The 21,274-nt window shown below is 36.4% G+C and overlaps 1 protein-coding gene across 9 annotated transcripts in view; it reads left to right on the top strand.

The window, feature by feature from the left end:
- RASAL2 (RAS protein activator like 2) overlaps nt 1–21,274 on the top strand; it is a 354,882-nt gene that overhangs the window by 225,845 nt on the left and 107,763 nt on the right. Inside the window, exon 1 of one of the 9 annotated variants that reach the window (XM_044000636.1) lies at nt 15,202–15,237. The exons of the other annotated variants lie outside the window; for them this stretch is intronic. The gene's annotated coding sequence lies outside the window, so the exon portion shown is untranslated. Of the gene's footprint in view, nt 1–15,201; nt 15,238–21,274 lie in introns of those variants that run through there. 9 annotated transcript variants of the gene reach the window in all.

Here is a 21,274-nt window from a genome sequence, read left to right on the forward strand (position 1 = left end):
AGTTTTTAAGTTTTTCAATTTTGTGTAATCAGAATTATCTGTTTGATCTCTACTTCATCTTCTTTGGTTAAGAATTCTCCCAATCCCCAGCCTGATCTGATTCTTTTCTGGTTTTTTTAATTGTATGATCTTTAATATTGAGGTCATATTCATTTTGTTTATTTTGCCATATGGTATATGGTTATATGTAGTGTATGTAAGATGCTGATCTAAACTAAATTTCCACTGGATTGCTTTCTAGTTTTCTCAGAAATTGCCATTTAGGGAATTCTTTACTGTCTTTCAAGTTTTGGGATTTATCAAACACTGGATTATTGAGTTCAGTTATTTCTGACTCACCTTTGTTTGGTCTGTTTCATCTTTTGTCTATTTTTAGTATATCAGGTAGTTTTGATTATTTCTTTGTAATATTTTCATTCATAATAATGTCATGTAATGTCAGTAATTAACAATAGCTCACATTTACATAAAACTTTTCAGTTTGCAAAGCAATTTATTAATAGAAGACCATTCCTCAGACAGTAAGATTTTGTTGTAAAAAGTATTTCAACACCGGCATTTTTACTTCAGGTACTGTGCTTTTGCCATTTTACCATCAGGACCAGCCAAGTAATAAGTGATCACTAGATAAATTAATGAAATCTTTGAGAAAAATATGAATATCTAAAAGAAGATATGAAAGAAAATCACAGGCACTAAAAAATCTTTCCTGTATGGTGGGTGGAAAGAATTGAAACATGTTTTAATCAAGGGACGAGGAAAGAATGCCTATTAATAGTGAAGAGATAATAGTCACTTGTATATCTTGTATATGAGTTCACCACTAAAACAGTTTATCCAGAGTAATTATGGACTTCATATTTTGTCAGAATAAAGTTAATAATCAATTATTTTTTAGAAATGGGTTTAGTTTCCTTAATTTTTTAATGCATAAGAGAAAGACATAAGGATACTGAGTTCACTTTTTAAATTGTTGGCTTTGTATGAACTTCAATTTTTATTGTGATAATGAATCAACTTCCAGTTTTTTTATGGCTCACATGAATTGGCATATCAATACAGAAATTTCCTGCAAGTATCTAATTTTCCCTCAAGGTTCTTGAAATTTCAACCTGTTTACTATCCTAAATATGTAAATATTTTTGTTAAATGTTTTATTTACATTTTTATTTAAAATTAACTGTATCATTATAGATTATGCAAAATTCACAATTGCTGGGTCTTTTATATTATAATATTTATTAATTATTTACTTTTTATAATACTTATAGCAACCAGCAGAGTGCTGAGGTCCTACTAAAAGCTAGATAATTACTTGATCTATACCAGAGGTATTAAAACAGAACTGGGATGGGGCAGCTAGGTGGCGCAGTAGATAGAGCACCGTCTCTGGAGTCAGGAGTACCTGGGTTCAAATCTGGCCTCAGACACTTACTAGCTGTGTGACCCTGGGCAAGTCACTTAACCCCAACTGCCTCACTAAAAAAACAAAAAAAAACAAAACAGAACTTGGATAACTACTTGCTTGGAATATTTTGGAAGGTATTCCTGTATCAGACAGGAGGTTGGATTAGATGATCTCTCGTCTTCTTCCAACTCTCTAATCCTTTGTTTCTATGGTTGGGGACCTAGATCTTCTTCTAGATATAGAATAACACAGAAGATCTCTTCTGTCTTCATAATAATCCGGATGGTCCTGTGTACCTGTCTATGAATAGAAGGGTTATATTGATAATTTGGTCATTAAAGCAGACTTCATGAAAAGCAGAGAGGCTTAAACAGTAGCAGCTTTGCTAGTACCATTTAAGGAAAATGGAAATCAATATTCTCACTTTATAATCTTGTTAGCCTACACAAGGACGAAATATACTTAAATGGGAAGGAAAAGAATGTTAATGTAATTTAAGGCACAGATAGTACACTAAAATATTATTGCTAGTATCTCTGCTTAAGTGAAATTATTTTGGCCATACCACAAAGACAAAACTTTACTTTAATTGCAAATAATTTCCTATGTAGGGGCCTTTTGACCCAGAGATCAATGAAGAAATGGTTGACCTAATTATATTTACAGGAAGAAAACTCAAATCCATTTTTTTTAACATTCATTTTATTTTTATTTTCATTGATGGGTATAAGTAATCATTTAAAAATAAGGGGTTGGGGGGTAAACCCAAACCTATAAACTAAAAAGCAAGTGATAATAAATATACCTTCCATTATTTACTGATTATTAACCCTAACCCCCTCCAAATGTTTATATTGGCTTTAACATAGTTGTTCCCACATTAAAATTGTTTTCTGAGCATTTTTTTTTCCTTTCTGTGTGTATAATGTGCAACTCTTATTGTTGTCTCTAACTATACTATACAGTTGTAGACAGTGTGAATATTATCCATTTGGGTACACTTTCTTTGCTCTATTACTTTATGTATCTTCCCATATTTCACTTAATATTCCATATTTCTTACAGAATTAAAAAAAAAACTCACTATATTCAAATACCATAATGAAGATCTAGTTTGTTTCTAGTTTTTTTTTCTATTATCAGACAGTGCTGATGGATTAATATTTATGCATATAGGGCTTCATTTTTCCTAGTGACATTCTTGGTGTATAGTTGCAAGGGCCAAGGATACACATATTTTTGTACCTCTGATTTTATAGTTCTGTATCTTTTCTCTAAAACTGGACTAATTCATGACTCCATCAGAAGTGAAATAGCCTGTCAGTTTTACCACAACTGTGTCAGTATTAAATTTTAATCCTTTTTTATTATCTTTGTCAATTTGATGAAAGCCAAGTGGGATTTATTTTGATGCACATTTATCTGATTATTAGAGATTTTGAACATATTTTCATTTGATTGTTCATAGTTTGTATTTGAAAATTGTTCATATAATTGGAGAACAAGTGTCTCTTCAGTAAATTTGTGTCCGTTCCTCTTAAATTTCAAGTGTTAGATTTTTAGAGAATCAGAAATTTTTATTGAAAAAAAAATTTCAAGTGCCTTTTCTTCTTTTTCTGAACACATTGGGGGGATTATTTATAATCTTTTCTTAATATATCCTCAGATTTACCTTTTTTTTTTGTAAGGCAATTGGGGTTAAGTGACTTGCCCAGGGTCACACAGCTAGTAAGTATTAAGTGTCTGAGGTCGGATTTGAACTCAAGTACTCCTGAATCCAGGGCCAGTGCTTTATCCACTGTGCCACCTAGCTGGCCCAGATTTACCTATTTTTTAAAACCACATATATATGGGGCAGCTAGATGGCGCAGTGGTTAAAGCACCGGCCCTGAATTCAGGAGTACCTGAGTTCAAATCCGGCCTCAGACACTTGACACTTACTAGCTGTGTGACCCTGGGCAAGTCACTTAACCCCCATTGCCTGCAAAAAAAAAAACAAAACACATATATGTTTTCACATATGGACTTATAGAACTATGTTATGTTTTAATTCTGTTCCTTCCCCACCCCCCTCTCCTCTGAACATGTCTCTTCAAATTTTAAATTCTGATAAAATCTGCATAAATCCACATTGGATGGTTGTGATCATTATTGTTATATATAAAACAACATTATATATAAAAAATGGAGACTAAGAGTTTAAGTCCTCTTTTCTTTTTCTTGTTCATAATTTCCCTTGATATTTTTTAGCTTTTGTTCTTTATAAGTCTTATTATTAGCTTGTCTAATTCTATTAAATGTGGCTCTACAATTTTGATGAGAATAGTGAAGCTGTAGGTTAATTTGGGAAGTAATGTCAGCTTTACTATATTAACATGTTCTAATCAAGACTATTGAATGTCTCTGCTATTGTGTAGGAGAGGAGGGGGATGTGGTGGCCTAGACCTGTAATATAATTGGTATAGGGAACTTCTGGTATGAGAACTCCCTTCACTGATGCAAATTGGTGACTCCATCTATAAATTTCTGGGGCATCAAGAGGTTAAGTGACATGACTATAGCTAGGATCTATCACAGGGAGGTTTTCAAGCTATTTAGATTGTCTTTAGTTTTTGAGAAAAGATTGTTTCCTTTTGGTATTTTCCAGATCTCTTAACTCACGGGATTTTAAAAACTTATATTGGAAGTTTTTCCCTGTGACCTGCTAGTCACATCTTTTTCTTTGTTAGCAAATCTCTTCTTTTTTGAGGTTCTTGATTTATTTTCCTTTTTTCTTCTTCATGAGAGAGAGTTGAAGAGTGGGGCTCTTTTTGAGACTTCAGTCAGCTATCTTGCCACAATTCTTCCAAATTAGGATTTCTGATCAATTATTAAGCCTGTTGCTTAATATATGTTTTGAAGACATTTATTAATGCAAACAAACTATGAATTATATTTGCCAATAAAATGTAGATTACCAAACATATCCACACTTCTGTTTCTAATGCTACAAAATGTTCTGATTTATGGCAGTTCCTTTCCTGAGTATCAGAAATGATAATCTAATTTTTATCTGCTATGAACTAAATGTTTAAACAGAATTGTTTTCCCTTTCCTGCTTAAGCCAATACTATAGGAACATAGGTGCTGATTTAAAGCCTATTCTGTTCGATTCCTTCACCACTCTTGCTATGTTGCCTTCTAAGCTATCAATTAGATAGCTTGAAAATTATATTTTCAGAATCTCCTTTTCATGCCTTACTCTCCCAAAGCTTTAAAAAGATCCTAACCCTCTCCTAGCATTCTGGTTGTATGGAGCGACATGATCTTGTGGTTTCCTTTGAAAGTTTTTTATGTTTTTGCGGGGGGGGGGGGCTGCCATCAGATTTATCCATGTGCTGAAAATTTGCCAGTTCATGTATGCAGCCCAGGGTTTTTGATTTGGGGTCAGTGGAAAGGTTAGATGGGTAAAGCATCTGGGAAACCAATCTTGGAAATGCATCCTCCTAACAAAAGAGCTACTGTGTGAATAGCCTTTCAGAAACTCTTATCGCTGCTTTCAGAAACACTAGCATTCATATTTCCTACCCTGATTTAATCATGTTTTACAACAGCAACTACATTATCATAAAATGCATAACTTGGTATAGTTGACAGATTCTTTCAAAAGGGGGTTTGGGCACAGAATCCAATATGGAAACATATACCTTCTGAAGTAAAGAGAGTATGTATGGATGTATGCATGCATGCATGTAGGTCTGTGTTATTAGTAAAAGAAGTGCAAAGTAATTTTTAATGCATAAGAAAAACTAATTTTATCAAATTACCGATTGAACATTTCATTAAGTACTGTTGTCATAGCCCTGAAGATTTAATGAGAATCTTCCCTTTTTTTTAGCCATAGACATTTTACCTTACTCTACATTTTAGAGGTTGTATAACCAGGTGTTTTAGATTATTGAAAGAAATGAAAAAGAAAAAGAAAACCTACCCTTTTTTTTCTTCTTCTTCCCCCTCTTCCTTGCTTTTTTTCCTCTCCAGGTGCTGTTTATTTTCTTCTCTTATACCACAGCTGAAATACATATGCTCACATCAATATGTCTAGATCATCTGCAGGTATCAACTAGGTTACTGCTATTTCATGTTATCCTTTCCAGACCCAGTGCTCTTCATGTTAACAAAATTATATCATTTTTCCTGAAGCTCTTCACTTGCAACACCCACACCAAATTACTACCATAGAATCAGAAAACAATGCAATGGCTTATTTTATTTTATTGTCTGTCCCTTTACTTCCCTCTTGTCTTCTCTTTAAAATGTTTTACTCTTCTTCTATGATCTGTTATTTCTTTCATTTTCACCTCTGCCTTATTTGTACAATTTCCTTCCCTTTACTCTATTTGATTTGCCTTTTCCTCCCTCCTCTTAGAAGTTTCCTAGGCCTATAGTAACATTTCTGTTCCTTATTATCAAACCATTTGTCTATTTTCTAAATGTCTGGCATTTAATAGTTTCCTTTCTTCTTGCTTCTGGACAGCTTGCCTAACTCCTTTGTGCTTTTGTTTCTTAGAATGTAGACCAGTTATTTTATATGTTCTAAACAATGTCTAGTATTTGTCAGCTTAAATGTTTGACAACATTGATAGAAGCCTATGCAACTAATATGTCCAGAATGACATCCCAAAAGAACAAAAACAGGAGTACAATCTTTGGGGGGAAAAATAAACTACACACAAAATGAAGAAAAATAGGTAAAACCAAATGTGGCTTGAAATAGTAGAAGTTGGATAATTGGATAAGAAGCTAACTATGTTGACCAATAAAATAACATTGCAGTTAAGAAAGGAGGCATTATAGTAAATGCATAAATCTTAGCTTTATACTTATGTAATATTAAGTAATCCTCTATCATATTTAAGTTATATAAACTTTCCCAAGGTCACACAAATAGTAAGCACCAGAGGTGACTGGACTGCTTTTTCCTCAATAAACATCTATACTGTGACATCCCTGAATGGTCATTCAGACTTTGCTTTTTAAAAAATCTAGCAAGGAGAAACCTACCACTTCCCAAGGCAGCTCATTTCTACTTGAGTACTCCTGTTGAACCTAAATCTCTTTTTGAAGCTTCTACCTATTGTTTCTAGTTCTACTTCATTATAACTCTTCAGTGTTTGGAGACACCGATCATGTACTGTCTCCAACTCCCATAAGTCTTCTCCAGACTAAACATCTCCAGCATTGTATCCATGATATAATTATCTATGATATGTTTGGGGATTTTAATTTTATGGTTTTTGTTATCAAGCAGTCCTTTCATCTCATGCTTATCCCCTTCCTGCCCTTACCCAGTTTTCCTTTACTGGCTTCCACTGATAGTTTCCTTATGAGATGAACTTTTTCAATTATCCATTGACTGTCTTCTCTAGCAAATGGGGATGGAGGAGTTGATCTCAAACTCAGTCTTGCAGCAGAAATTAATGTGTCAACCTCTGAATCCAATACATAAGATAAGATAAAAACTCATATGTCTTATGAAGCTTAAATTAATTTCTAGCATTCCTATGGCTCTTTCACAAGATTTTTGCTACCTTAATATTTGCTAGATCAAGTCCTCAATTCCTGATCAGCCAATTCCTTTTGCTCAAAAATGGTGACTCTTTATGTATCCTGAGTGTAAATAATTTGCCAATTTTTAAAATAACTTTAAACTCTCAGAATATCCCGGAAGTTTATATATATATATTTATATATATTTGTATATAGTGTGGGGGAAAGGAACTCTGTATGGCTATATGTGTTTATAGTCAGTATAATTCAGTATGGATTCACTAAGAACAAGTCATGCTACTGTAACCTCTTTCCTTTTTCAGCTATGATCAATTTTGGGGGGTGGGGCAGGGGGCAATGAGGGCTAAGTGACTTGCCCAGGTTCACACAGCTACTGTGTCAAGTGTATGAGGCCGGGTTTGAACTCAGGTCCTCCTGAATCCAGGTCCAGTGCTTTATCCACTATACCATGTAGCTAACCCCCTATGATCAGTTTTCTTGATCCAGACTGGTGGATCAAGAGAATGTCATAAAGTTAATGTATTTTTATTTCAGCAGGGCATTTGACTTTAAAAAAAAAAAACTATGTCCTTTTTAGACATGATTGATAAGTAGGCTAGATGAACATAGGTTTGTAGATTTCTTCTTGGATAACTGAACTTCAGAAGTATTAACTAAACAATATTAGGATAGACATGCATATTCAAGTGACATGCTTACAACTCAATCCTTTCCCTTATTGTTCCTCTGTCTTTCTATTCATCTAAGGCATTAAACATGTTAAAGAGTCAGATAGCATGCTTGCTTATATTAAATTTATAATTGATATTAATCTAGCAGAGGGACCTAGTTCATTGAATGAAATAATCTGCTCAAAGAGATCTTGACAGATTGTAATAGACTAACTCTAATCTGGTAAAATTTAATGGGAATAAAAGTCTTGTTCTGTATTTACATTTCTTAAAGTATATGATGGTTTCACATGAATGGCTAACCAGTCATTCATGTGAAAAAGAAATAGCTGGGGCAGCTAGGTGGCGCAGTGGATAGAGCACTGGCCCTGGATTCAGGAGGACCTGAGTTCAAATCTGGCCTCAGACACTTGACACTTACTAGCTGTGTGACCCTGGGCAAGTCATTTAACCCTCATTGCCCCACAGAAAAAAAAGAAAGAAAGAAAGAAAGAAATAGCTGACATTAGGTTCAATATAGTTAAAAGTCTGATGGCTTCCCTGAAAGTTAATACAGCCTTCATAAATTCAAATATGGTATCCAGAATAATATGTCATCTAGTCTTCTTATACATTCTTTTTTGTTTGTTTTTGTTTTGTTGTTTGTTTGTTTTGTGAGGCAGTTGGGGTTAAGTGATTTGCCCCTGGGTCACACAGCTAGTAAGTGTTAAGTGTCTGAGGCCGGTTTTGAACTCAGGCCCTCCTGAATCCAGGGACAGTGCTCTATCTACTGTGCCATCTAGCTGACCCTAGTCTGCTTACATTCTAAATATGTTGGGCACCAGTACTCAAAATATAAGTGATTGTTTTTCTTTTCACCAGAAACATCTTCTATCAAATCACTCCCCTCAGAATTCATAGAGGGGCAGCTAGGTGGCGCAGTGTATAGAGCACCAGCCCTGGAGTCAGGAGGACCTGGGTTCACATCTGGCCTCAGACACTTAACACTTACTAGCTGTGTGACCCTGGGCAAGTCGCTTAACCCCAATTGCCTCACTAAAAAAAAAAAAAAAAGAATTCATAGAACATCAGATTTTGCCCTGGAAAGAACCTTAGAAGTCATCCAATCCAAATCCCCTCACATTACAATGAGCAAAGGGAACTTTGAGAGAGATCAAATGTCTTTCCCATGGTTGCACAGGCATTAAGTGGTACAAAAGATATTCTAGTCTACATCCTCTGAGTCCAAATCCAGCATTCTTTTCACTGTATCATGAAATGCAGGAGCCAGTGTGCTCCCTTACTGCACCATCCTCGCTTCATTCTTACCTGCTTCAGGAGTAAAGAGGGAGAAAGCTCTAGAATAATTTGAAGCCTCCAGATCTAACACTGAGAGGGGAATACCCAGAAAAAGCCAGGTCAGCCTAGGAAGACAGAATAGCGGTCTGTGGACACTAGGGATGGAGCTGGATCAGGTTTAGCATAAGGAGAGTGTGCATCCTGGCAACAGGAAGTGCCTGGTCTATACAGAGCACCTCCAAACCCATACCAGCATACCCTGACTAGAACTAGTGTCAGCTGGAAGAGTTGTTGCTCACTACACAGTTCCAGGTCACAGATCCAGGGCAGAGCAGGTTTCAGCTTCTATCTGGAACAAAGATTGTAGAGGATTAACCAGGGTAGGAATCCTAGACTAAAGGAAAACATACAATCCGGTCACTGAAACAGCATTGCTTCCCAGACATCTGATAGTGACTAAGTCAAGTAGCATTTTACTATTGCTTAGACCCAACTCAAGTCACAAACTTATCCCCCTGCAAGGGGGGCAACAACAAGACATTTTCCTGAATCAGACCACTTTGGGAGCATTGAAAGTTTATAGGTCCCTAAATATGTCCCTGAAACACTAAAATAATATAACACTCAATACCACCACCTTACCTCTACCCCCAGAAAAAAAGCAACAGCAAGACCAGACTAGCCCCTCCTTCCAGAAATGCACAGAACCATGTACCTAACATCAATTCAGCAGTCAAGAAGTAGGCTGGGAAGAATGAACAAAGAATCACACCATAAAAAATATCTATTATGAGGACAGGGGCACTCAAGCCACAAACACAAAAGAAGAGAATGGCCTAAAAACATTTATAAACAGTTCCTTAGAGAAAAACATAGGTGGAACACAAATTCAACTTGAATTCCTGGCAGGAAAGTGTATAAATGAAATGAGAACTATTGAGGAAAAATGGAATAAGAAATGAAAGATATAGAAGAAGGAATTTTTTTGGTTTTTTGTTTGTTTTTAGTGAGGCAATTGGGGTTAAGTGACTTGCCCAGGGTCACACAGCTAGTAGGTGTTAAGTGTCTGAGGTCACATTTGAACTCAGGTACTCCTGACTCCAGGGCCGGTGCTCTATCCACTACACCACCTAGCTGCCCCTTAGAAGAAGGAATTGTAAAGTGAATTAGCAGTTTGGCTTAAAGAGGTACAAAACCTTGCCCAAGCAACTCCTTGAAAATTAAAATGGTTCAAATAGAAGGCTCTTGAGAAATAACATTAAATATTAAACCAAAGTCAAAGGACTGAAAAAAAATAGAAGAAAATGTAAAGCATCTGATAGCAAAAACAATTGACCTGGAAAACAGAACAAGGAGAAAAAAAAATTAAGAGTTTTTGGATTATCTGAATTATATGTAATTTATTACAGTTGGGCAAATGTACTCGCATTATTAATGTTCATATAGCCTTAGCCTATATTACCAAGTAGAATTATGTCCTGGTATTACTTTGTGTAGTAGCTTCTTGGGACCATGTTAAGAGCTGCCACTTCATTAACTCTAACTGCTACATTAACATTGTCATTTTTTTCTTAAAAAGGAAACTTTAAAACTATATAGATTTCAGTCATCTTTAATAACCACCTACTATTATTGTACTAGTGTTGAATCAGAATTGGCTTCCCGTATTTTATTTGAATGGCATATTCTCTCTTTGTCCTTTATATTGGACTGTGCCTTAAACAAAATACACATTTAATAAATGTTGTTGAATTAGTATTCTGTGGTGGCTTTGCATTTATATGGCTCTTATCACTGGAGGATCTCAAAGCACTATTTGTTGGGCATATTAAACTTAGTCATATAGTAGAAACAGCGTCATAGAATATTAATAAGCCTTCACCTATCCAGAGTATTGCTTTATACGTCCACAGAGATAAAAAGCCAGTTAGTTTCATTGGTTTCATAGCTATAATCATGTGAGGTGACATTTTTGACAAGCAAAATGTGTGAAAACATTTATTGATATATAATTTATAGTTTGGCTTGTTTGGAATTTATATAGGTTTGAGATGCTATTTTAAAAGTGTTGAATTATGGATTTAGCTCTGTTCTTATTAAAATTGAATAACCTCTTTCAAAGAGAGAATGATTAAAAATGTAAATTAAATTTCTGGACTTGGTTTGTTTTCTAGGATAATTATAAATTCAAAGAACTGGTCGTTAATTATGATCCTGAGCTCTTCCATAGGTGGTATATGGCCTTAGTTTCAGTGTTAGATATTTTGAATTCCAGCTACCCTATGTTTTTTTTAAATAAAAAAATTTAAAAAGAGGAAATAATCTTGTGCCCAGATATATCCTTAAGTGAGCTGTTTTAGGATAGTGGAGTGAACCTTGGATTTAATGTCATATGACTCCAAAAAATGACTCAATCAGCTCTGCTATTTTCTATCTATGTGACCTCAGACAAGTAATTTAACCTTCTTGAACCTCAGTTTCTTCATCTGTAAAACAGATTACTAATACTTTCCCTACTTCCTTCACAAGAGTTGCTGTTATAATTTAATGAGACAATGTATATAAAAGGAACTTTGTATGTCAGAAGGTGATACAAATGTATGACAGTATTTTTTATTTTACTCTTCTGTGATTGAAATTTCTCAGCCTCTAGGCTTTTTCACCCAACTATTCTTTCTTTTTCTTTTTCTTTTTTTTTAACCCAGCTATTAAACAAAAAGAGTTTCAAATACATTGTTACATAATGTATATAGTAAACTTTTGGCTATTGTACTCATTTAGTTTAATCATATTTTCCTTCAAATTTTAACCCACAACATTTCTAAACCCTAGAGTTATGGGTTGTTTCTCCCATTTTTAGAAAATGCCTTTCCTATACTATCAGCCCGTTGTTTATGCTGGGATTTTCAACTACCACTTTTTTCAGATGTATAGAGAGAACCATAATGGCATGAAAAGAGGAATGAGGGAGTGGCTTTATGAGTAAAGCAGAAGTATAGATACCTGGAAACATCAGGAAGAAAACAGTCTGGGGTTCATAGTAATCACCCTTACCCAGCCATACTTTTTAAAAAAATCTTTTTGGGACTAATTTGAGGAAACTGAGATGATTGTCACTGTGTTTGGTGAGATAACAAGCTGTGTTAAAGCTGTATTATATGTTTTGGGGAACAGCTAGCTTTTTTGGCTTACCTTTCCCCGGTGTACACTGGCATAAAGAAGGCTCCCATATTGTTAATTACATTTTAGGCAACTGCAGAATAGTTATGTTAGTTGTATATTGTGGTCTTCCATCTTTTTAGTTGTTTTATTTGGAAATTAATTAGACTTAAAGGCACTATGATATATTTGTACACATGCTTGTGAAGAGTTAAGATGAAGGTAGAAGACATTATACCTCCCCTCTGGGTGCTTACTCATCTAACTGGAGCTATAGAATATTCAGTAAAATAACAAAATAACTAAGTACCAGTTAGCGCATGAGTGCTAACTATTCACTGAGATTGTGATGCCAGAAAATGTCCACTTTAGTCAAATTGCTGAAAATGTCCTCTATGGGACATTCACCTGAAGGTGAAAGAGATAAATGAAATAAAATATATCAAGTGGGAACTAGGGGAACCAAAATTTTCACTGCTCCTGGAAAACTAGGAAGGATTCTAACCAAAACTTGTTGGGTAACAGAATTAAAATGAAAAAATATGGCATCCTCCAATATGAGCCTTTTTGAATCAATACATTAACATTTCACAAGTCCTTTCCTTATCCTTTCTGAAAATATTGCCCAAAACCCCTCCAATACTGCAGCTAATGTGTGAAAGGGCACACTATCAGTACCATAAGGATATTGGAGGGCTTCCAGTTTTTGCTTTCAAATGATTATGGTCAAATATAATTACTGGTATTACTACAAATCTTTTCATAACAAAATTAACTCAGATTTCAACAGATGAATACATGCACCTGTTGCAGAATTGTCATGTATTCAAATAATTTCAATACAGTTTGAAAAGAAAAGTCAATATGAGGAGGATGGAGGGAAAGGGCCTCTCTATATTCTGATCTGGGGCAAGGCGGGACATGATACAATGCCTCTCACTTACTGCTATGAAATTTCACTTGGGGTCTCTGTGTCTTTCAATATACCTCATTAACTCTGAGGCTTTGGATAAATAGAGCTCAGCATTTTGTGAAAATAACTTCCATATCCATTGGCTATGTTAGAATTTGATGAGTTGGGAAGTATCTTAGAAATAAGAAATTTAATGATTGTATATGCTAGAAATAAAACATTTCAGCCTCCCTTTAGTCATATTTTTCCTGTATTAATTGAGTTGGACTATAATGCTGTGGATTCTTATGTTAGTTACGTATGCAATCCTTCTACTTTAGTCAGATTTGTAGCCATACTTGGATATTTAGGGTTGGCCAGGGCACTGCAGGAAGTCCTACCTACTCACATTTTTATGTGCACCAGAACTACTTTTTAGGGTTTCATTAGCATAGTGATCATGGCTTATATTTGTATTATACTTTAGACTCTCCTAACGGTTTCTACATAAATCATATAATTTGCTCCACTGTTGCAGGTAATAGACATAATTTCATTTTGCAAAACAGGAAATTGAGGCTCAGCACATTTAGTAAGTTGCCCACACATTTAGTGAGTGTACACCGAGGTAGTAAATTGAAGATCTAGTACTTGAGCCAGGTCTTGGCTTCAAATTCAGTGTTTCTCCATACAACCCTGGCATTAATCCACTGTCAGCAAACTGGACAAAATTTTATCCCTCTTGCATTGTCAACAGGCAGGCAGACTGTGATAGGGTAGGAAAAAGAAACTCGATTATTTTAAACCAAAGCCAACAAAATACAAATGTAGAAGGGGTGGGAGAGGGGAAAGACCATGTCTCTTTAAATGAGTGCAGTTTACTTAGAGAGCATCCAGCCTTATCCGCCTCTGGAGGACAAAGACATTTGTGATTTGTCGTCTCTGAAACCCCTCATCTTCCAGATGTTTTTTCTCTATGTATGTGCAAACCTGAGAAAAACGACTTTTATTGTAAATCATACCGGGTAACCATGTGTAGTAGAAATCATATCTAATAAAATCCAATCAACTGTAACCTCATCCTTCCAAATGACAACGCGGGTTCTTACGGCAGAATCGAAGGACTGCCAAAAAATCATCTGCTCCGCCCTGAATTTCTTGACCACCCTGCCCCCACCCTGCCCGCCCCCCCCCCCCAGCAGCCTAATTCATTAGTTCACTGTTGTTCCCCTTTCCTCATCACAATCTTTTCCCCCTTTTTACATACATATACACGCCCTCCAAACTCCTTTTCTTTCTCTTATGGAAAGACAGAGCTATTGACCCATATGTCCAAAGTTGTTCTGGGTTCCGACCACCAGCTTGCATGCTCACAAAGAGGACTTGTAATATCCTTAATGCTTCTGTTGGCAGTCAGTAACAGATTCCATTATTGTCGATCAATGATGCCGCCATCCAAGGTGGGAGGAGGGAGGGAGGGAGAGAGGGAAAAGGAAAAGGAGGGGGGTGAGAGCTTCCTATTCACAGATTGATCAACCTGCCATTGCTTGAAGAAAATCATCGTAAAAGGGGCTGGGATTTTGTTGTAATCTCTAAAGCAGGCTTGGCTTTAAATGCAGCTTTTCTGGTGGTCGACTGAAAGGAAATTTGAAAATTCTTCTTCTCTGAACAAAACAAAATGCTGAATTGGGGGTTTTGGGGTTTTGGTTTTTTTTTTTTTTGCCTTTGTTTTTGTTTGATGATATGTTTCACTTAACTGATTGGCTATTGTACTGCCTGGGTATCTAAACTGCTCCAGTGTAGGAACCTATTCCTTTTTCTTTGAGTGTCTTTATGTTCTGCTTCTCCTATCACAAGTCATTTTTCTGGCTCATCCTGGCTTTCTATTTCAGGCTAAAGCTTTAACACCGAGACACAGGAAGGGCAAATCTTTTCCTCTCTTTTCTCCTCTCTCCATTTCCTTAACCCTCACCTTCTCTTCCACTCTGCTCACTCCCCACCCCACCCCCCAAGCCTATTGTATGAGATGGTTGTCTCGGGCTGAATTCAGAGTAGAGGATGGGGCACGTTTTAGCTAGGATTTTCTGAGCCTAGCCAGGAACTTAAGTGTTGGACCCCCGAGGATTTAGTCTCTGGCCTCCTTTCCCCACTTCATTCGGTAATTGTGATCTTTATGGAAAAGTTTTCTGGCTGGAGAATGGATCTCCTTTCCCCTGGTGATGTGGCCGAGTGGTTGGATAGTAGCCCCGAAGACGAGAAGAGCCTTCTGTCATTTCTTGGTACGGTAGGGCTCCCTGCTCCTTCCTTTTCACCCACTCTCAGCACGCCGTGGGAGTGAGGCCAAAGAATGTGGCCAGCCTAGCTTGGTTAAAAAAAAAAATAGATGTTTTTAAGGCAAGGTGAATCCGTTTAATTGCTCTGAACGTTTTGTTGACATCTGTTAAGAATAGTTCTATCTACACTGACTTTAGAAACAGGGTATGCTTCATTGTGTCAGTGAAGAGTGGGAGTTATGTCTGACCAGCTGATTGATCCTGGGATTCTGGCAACTTATTCTGGGCAAAACATATCACAGTTTTCACATGCCTTTCTATATAGCGGTGGTGGGGTTGGACAGGTGAAAAGAGAATTATCTATGTATGTTTATATTTTAAAACTATACGAATGAAGCACCTTTTAATGCAGAGTATGAAATAGCATGTGTTTTTTTCTCAGAATGTCAAATAAATTAGGTTGTAGCAGATAGTAATTTAATTTCTCACCAGTTAACACATTTTGTGAACTAATTTATAAAGTAATAGTTAATCTTAGAATATTGGTACTGATTTTTCTAGCTTTCATCAATAGAGATATTCCTGGGAAAGTTAGTCAAGTAATTTTAGATATAGTAGGAGAGCTTGCTATTTAAAGTAATTACATTGTGAATCCTTTTCTGTAAGGGAAATAAATCAATTACCCACTACACCTTCTTTGTAAAATCTTAGTTATTTTATAATGTGTTTGCTGATATCTAAGCATACTTGTTTTAGAAATGGGCAAAATCTACTAAATTATCTGATATATTCCTGATTAAGTGTTCAGGTACTGCCAAAGGAGATTTTTTTAACCCTAATAAACATTACTTTTATTAGAAGAACTTCCTGATTACTTAGCCTCAGTTTCTATTTTGTTTACTTTCCTTCAATTCAAATGTTTACTTTCTGCCTTGCATACTTCCTTTAGAGTTTAGATAAAATTCATTAACCTAATCTGTTATTCTCATATTCCTTAAAGATTCTGATGGATGTATTTATATATTAATCCTCCTTTATAAGTTACTTCTAATATGATCACTTACCTTTGGTATTTTGAGTGCTCTTAAATGTACCTACCCTTTGAATAGTCATTTTTAAGAACCAATGAGAAAATAGTATAATCTCTAAACCTCAGTTTTCTCATCTTTCCAATGGAGATGATACCTATTCTTTCTGTCTGACAGAATGTCTGTGAAGCTCAGTTAGGAACCATTTGTAAAGAATAGTGGGATTGTAAAGGACTCTTCATCTATAAAATGGATTCCTTTTAATATGTTCAATCTTTCTATGATCACTCTTCCAAGAAGTTTAATCAGTAAAGACTTAACAGACCCTTCTACAGGATATGCAACTAGGCAATTATTTCTGTGTATTTCTTGTAATACCATCATGAATTCTTATGATCCAGAAAGTTTGGCAAACCCCCAAGTTTGTGAGGTGTGGTCTTTTGGGTTGTTGTGATGGTGCTGGGTGGGTTTGGGGGATAATGTGTATATATTCCTATAAGAAGGGAAGGAGTTCATGAAATTAAACAAAGGGGTCCTTGAAAGTTGTGGGATGGGACGAGGTAAAAATAGAGACAAAAATTCCTAAGCTTTTTTTTTTTCTTGTTGTGATATAATAAGAAACAAAATAGGGTGGGGCAGTGATAATCCTTGAAATTAAGTTGATTCAAACTGGTCCTTAGGAGAAAGAAAATGCCTACTCAGAGAATAATGATGCTAGCCTCTGAGCATTCTACTCCTGACTGGACTATTCATACTAGTAAAGAGGAACATGGACATAGGTAGTAGAAAACAATGGGTTACCCACTCAGATGAGTCTGAACATTGCCCTACTTCCCACAGCAGGGTTCTTTATGTTCCAAAAGTTTCACATTAAAGATAAGAGGAGGCATTGTGGTGTAAGAGTTGTACATTTTGACTGCTGATGCCAATTCTGCCACTTGCTGATTTTACGTGATCTTCTCAGGCAAGTTACTTCTTCTCTGATGCTCATTTTTCTCACATCTAGCAAATGATGGCATTAGACTGAGTGTCTGTAAAATCCCCAATATATCCAGTATCTCTTTACCATCGATGGTAAAGGCCCCTGATATTCAATACAGGCAATAGTGTAGAGATCCTCCTTTCTGTCCATATAGAATACTTCTATACCCATGGAAAATTAGGGCTTTACTAAGCTGTCTTCATTGTTTGATAGGCTAGGCCATTTAGTAGAAAAAATATTTGACTTAGAACTAAAAGCCAAGGGGCTCCTTTGCCAACTACGCCATTGTGGCCTTCTGCGGCAATGTAACCTCACTGAGCCTTATACTTGTACCATCTACCTCATAGGGTTGTTATGCAGATCAAACGAGGTGTGTGTGTGTGTGTGCGCGCGCGCACATGCGCGCACACATATACATTTGTATTTATATTGTTTTACTAGAAGATACTATTATTATCGTCATTACCCCATTATTGTTGTTGTCAGGATAAAGAGTAGGTACCCAAGATAAGATGCTTTCTCTTGTCACCATTGGTGAAGAAGGGGGGGATACTTGTTTTTACCAGTCCTCACTTGGAGGGTCCAAGGGTTACTTTAAGGTGAGTGTCAGGGTGTCTGCTACAAATAAAAAGATGATACCTTCAAAGATACCAAGTGACCTATATTTGCATGGGAGATTTTCACGAAAAATAGAGGAGAATGTAGGAATAAAACTTATTAAAGGTCAGGGTTAAAGTAAGACTGATAAAGTTAAGAGGGTACACATCTCCAATGGAGAGAACAGGGAAAAAAGAAAAGATACCAAGAATCAAATCTGGAACATTATCTATATTGTAGTGGTGTGAGGGTGAACTAGAAAAGAAAGCATAGAAATGGCATAAATGGATGAAATAGGAGAGTAGAACATCATGGATGGAGAATTGCAAGAAGAGAAAATGGTCAACAATTTGAAATACATTAAAGAAGTCAAGGAGAATGAGGTCTGAGAAAAGCTGATGAGTAGTTTCTGTAGAATCCAGGTGAGGGGGATTGAAGAACAGCCTGCTGTCTTAGAAGAAAGTGACAGAGGTGGAAGTGGGGAAGGGAATAAGCATTTATATAGCACCCCCTTTTTTTCTAGGCTTACAAATGTTATCTCATTTGATCTGCATACTAACCCTGAGGGTAGGTGCTGTGATTGTCTACATTCCTCAGTTGTGGAAACTGAGGCAAACAAAAATTAAGTAACTTGCCCAAGGTCACACAGCTGACAAGTGTGGTCATATTTGATCTCTGGTTTTCCCAACCAGTGTGCTATCCAGTGAGACACCTAGCTGCCACCTATTGGAGCTGGTAGTGAGAGAAAGGATATAAATAAGCCTATAGTTAAACGGAATACTAGATTTCATTTACTGTGAAAATGTTTTAAGAAGATTGAAACCTAAATATAAAGTATAATACATTTATGAGTGAAGTTTTTCATTTTTAAAATTCAAAAGCCACATTTTGGCATCCTTTATCCATTGCTCCTAGATCTATAGCTATCTATATACACAATAATTCTCAAAAGAATTATAAACAACCATATAAAAGTTAGTTCAAATCACTGGTAATGAAAGAGATGCAAATTACAAAAACTTTATGCACTTTTTATAGCATTAAAGAGCCAGGCACATTAGATAATGGCTAAACAAATTGTGCTACTGTGAGTGAGGTTTCTAAGGTCAGGTTGTCATCCCAGAAGTTGCCTCTATTCATAGACCACCTTTAAGTTATGTCAATCAATGGACTTGAATTCGACCAGCCAATTAGCTTGGAGGTGTGTGTGTGTGTGTGTGTGTGTGTGTGTGTGTGTGTGTGTGTGTGTAGGGGGGGATGGGGGGGGACGACCCGCCCTTCTTCCTATTAGACAGAGGGTTCCCAGGGGAACTGAGTGGGACTCTTTCTTTTTGTGAGCAGCTAGGTGAAGGAGCTGTTTCTCTCTCCAGGCATGTGCTCTCTCTCTCTCTCTCTCTCTCTCTCTCTCTCTCTCTCTCTCTCTCTCTCTCTCTCCTAACTTCTAATATACTTTATTTATTTATTTATTCATTCATTCATTTATTTATTTAGTGAGGCAATTGGGGTTAAGTGACTTGCCCAGGGTCACACAGCTAGTAAGTGTCAAGTATCTGAGGCCAGATTTGAACTCAGGTCCTCCTGACTCCAGGGCTGGTGCTTTATCCACTGCACCACCTAGCTGCCCCTTCTAATATACTTTAAATAAATGGTTAGGGGGCACTTACTAGCTGTGTGATCACCCTGGGCAAGTCACTTAAACCCAATTGCCTCACTAAATAAATAAATAAAAATAAATGCTTAAAAGCCTAAACTGTTGCTGAAGCTCCTAATAATAATTACTAGCTAGTTTCCCCCCCACACTGGGGGGGCAGGTAAGAACACACACATTAGATTTTAATCATCACACTACATAAGTGTAATGTAATGATACTATGCCATCAGAAATAATGAATATGAATATAGAAAAACATGGGAAGACATATGAACTGATATAATTTGAAGTAGATGGAAGAAGAAAATAATATATAGTGACCACAGTTCAAATGGAAATAATCAAAACCTCAAAACTCAACATTGTACATTTATCAAGGTTGACTGAAAGGAAAAAAGGTGAAACTGTACCTCCTCTTTCCTTGAATTTTCTCTCTCTCTCTCTCTCTCTCTCTCTCTCTCTTCCCCTCTGCCTCTCCCCCGCCCCCTTTCTCTTAATTTTGTTATAAGGGAAGTTTCTCTCCGGAAAGTAAGGGGAAAGGATATATTTTGAAATTAAGGTGATTGCAGAACAAAAGATAACTATAATTTGTTTAAAAGAGGAAGTGGTGATCACAGAGAGCACCCTTAGTTTCCTCAACAACAATAGGTCAGGCCAGACTAAGCTCATTTCCTTTTTGGACTGTTGCTTGGGGTAGATGGATTGAGACAACACTGTATGATTTATCCAATGTTTCACTAAAATCTAGGTTAAGTCCCCCTATTTTTGTTGAAAAAATTGAAAAATTTGAGCTAAATAATAGTACATATAGGTGGGTTTGGAATGACCAGAGCCCCAAAGTAGTCATTTCAAGTTTCATATCAGCTTAGTGGGATGTTTCTATTGTGGTGCCCCAAGGACTTGTGCTTGACCCGCTGTCATTTAACATTTTTATCAGTGACTTGAAGAAAGGTATAAACTGCAGGCTTGCCAAATTGGTAGACGACAACAACTTGGGAGGAATAGCCAGTACACTCTATATAAGGTTGGAAATCCAGAAAGATCTTGACAAACTTACCAGGAACTGGCAAACTGTGATCTGTGTCAAATCTAGCAAGCTTCCTCTGAGCTAAGAAAGGTTTTTTACATTGTTAAATAAAGTTTCATTGTATTTTTGTTTTGTTTTGTTTTTTGATGGGGCAATGAGGGTTAAGTGACTTGCCCAAGGTCACACAGCTAGTTAAGTGTCAAGTGTGTGAGTCTGGATTTGAACTCAGGTCCTCCTGAATTCAAGGCCGGTGCTTTATCCACTGCGCCACCTAGCTGCTCCCAGTTTCATTGTATTTTAAAATGTAAAAACCATTTTTACCTCACCAGTTTTTTAGATGTACAAAAACCAAGGTGGGCCAGATTAGGCCCTCAGGCAATAGTTGGCTAGCTCCTGGACTAGATTGTTAAAGTTCTTCTGAATAGATTTTTACAGATAAATCAACTTCATGAAAGTTCTCTTGTAAGAAAATATGTTAAATGCATTCAAGATTTCACATTTGTAACAGTTCCCCCACTCCCTCAAATCTAATAAGATGTAATGCTTATCAAATTTACTGATGATACCATGATTGGAAAAGTAGCCAATACATCTCATGACATAGTCTGAGTCCAGACAAATCTCAATAGACTAGAATTGTGGGCTAACCCTAATAAGGTGAAATTTAATAGAGAAAAATGCTGGTTCTTATCATTGGGTTCAAAAAAATGGACTTCTCAAATACCATATAGGAAAGTCTTCACTAAGACCGTGGTTAA

Source organism: Dromiciops gliroides, chromosome 4 (assembly GCF_019393635.1).
Source record: "Dromiciops gliroides isolate mDroGli1 chromosome 4, mDroGli1.pri, whole genome shotgun sequence".
Classification (NCBI taxonomy): domain Eukaryota; kingdom Metazoa; phylum Chordata; class Mammalia; order Microbiotheria; family Microbiotheriidae; genus Dromiciops; species Dromiciops gliroides.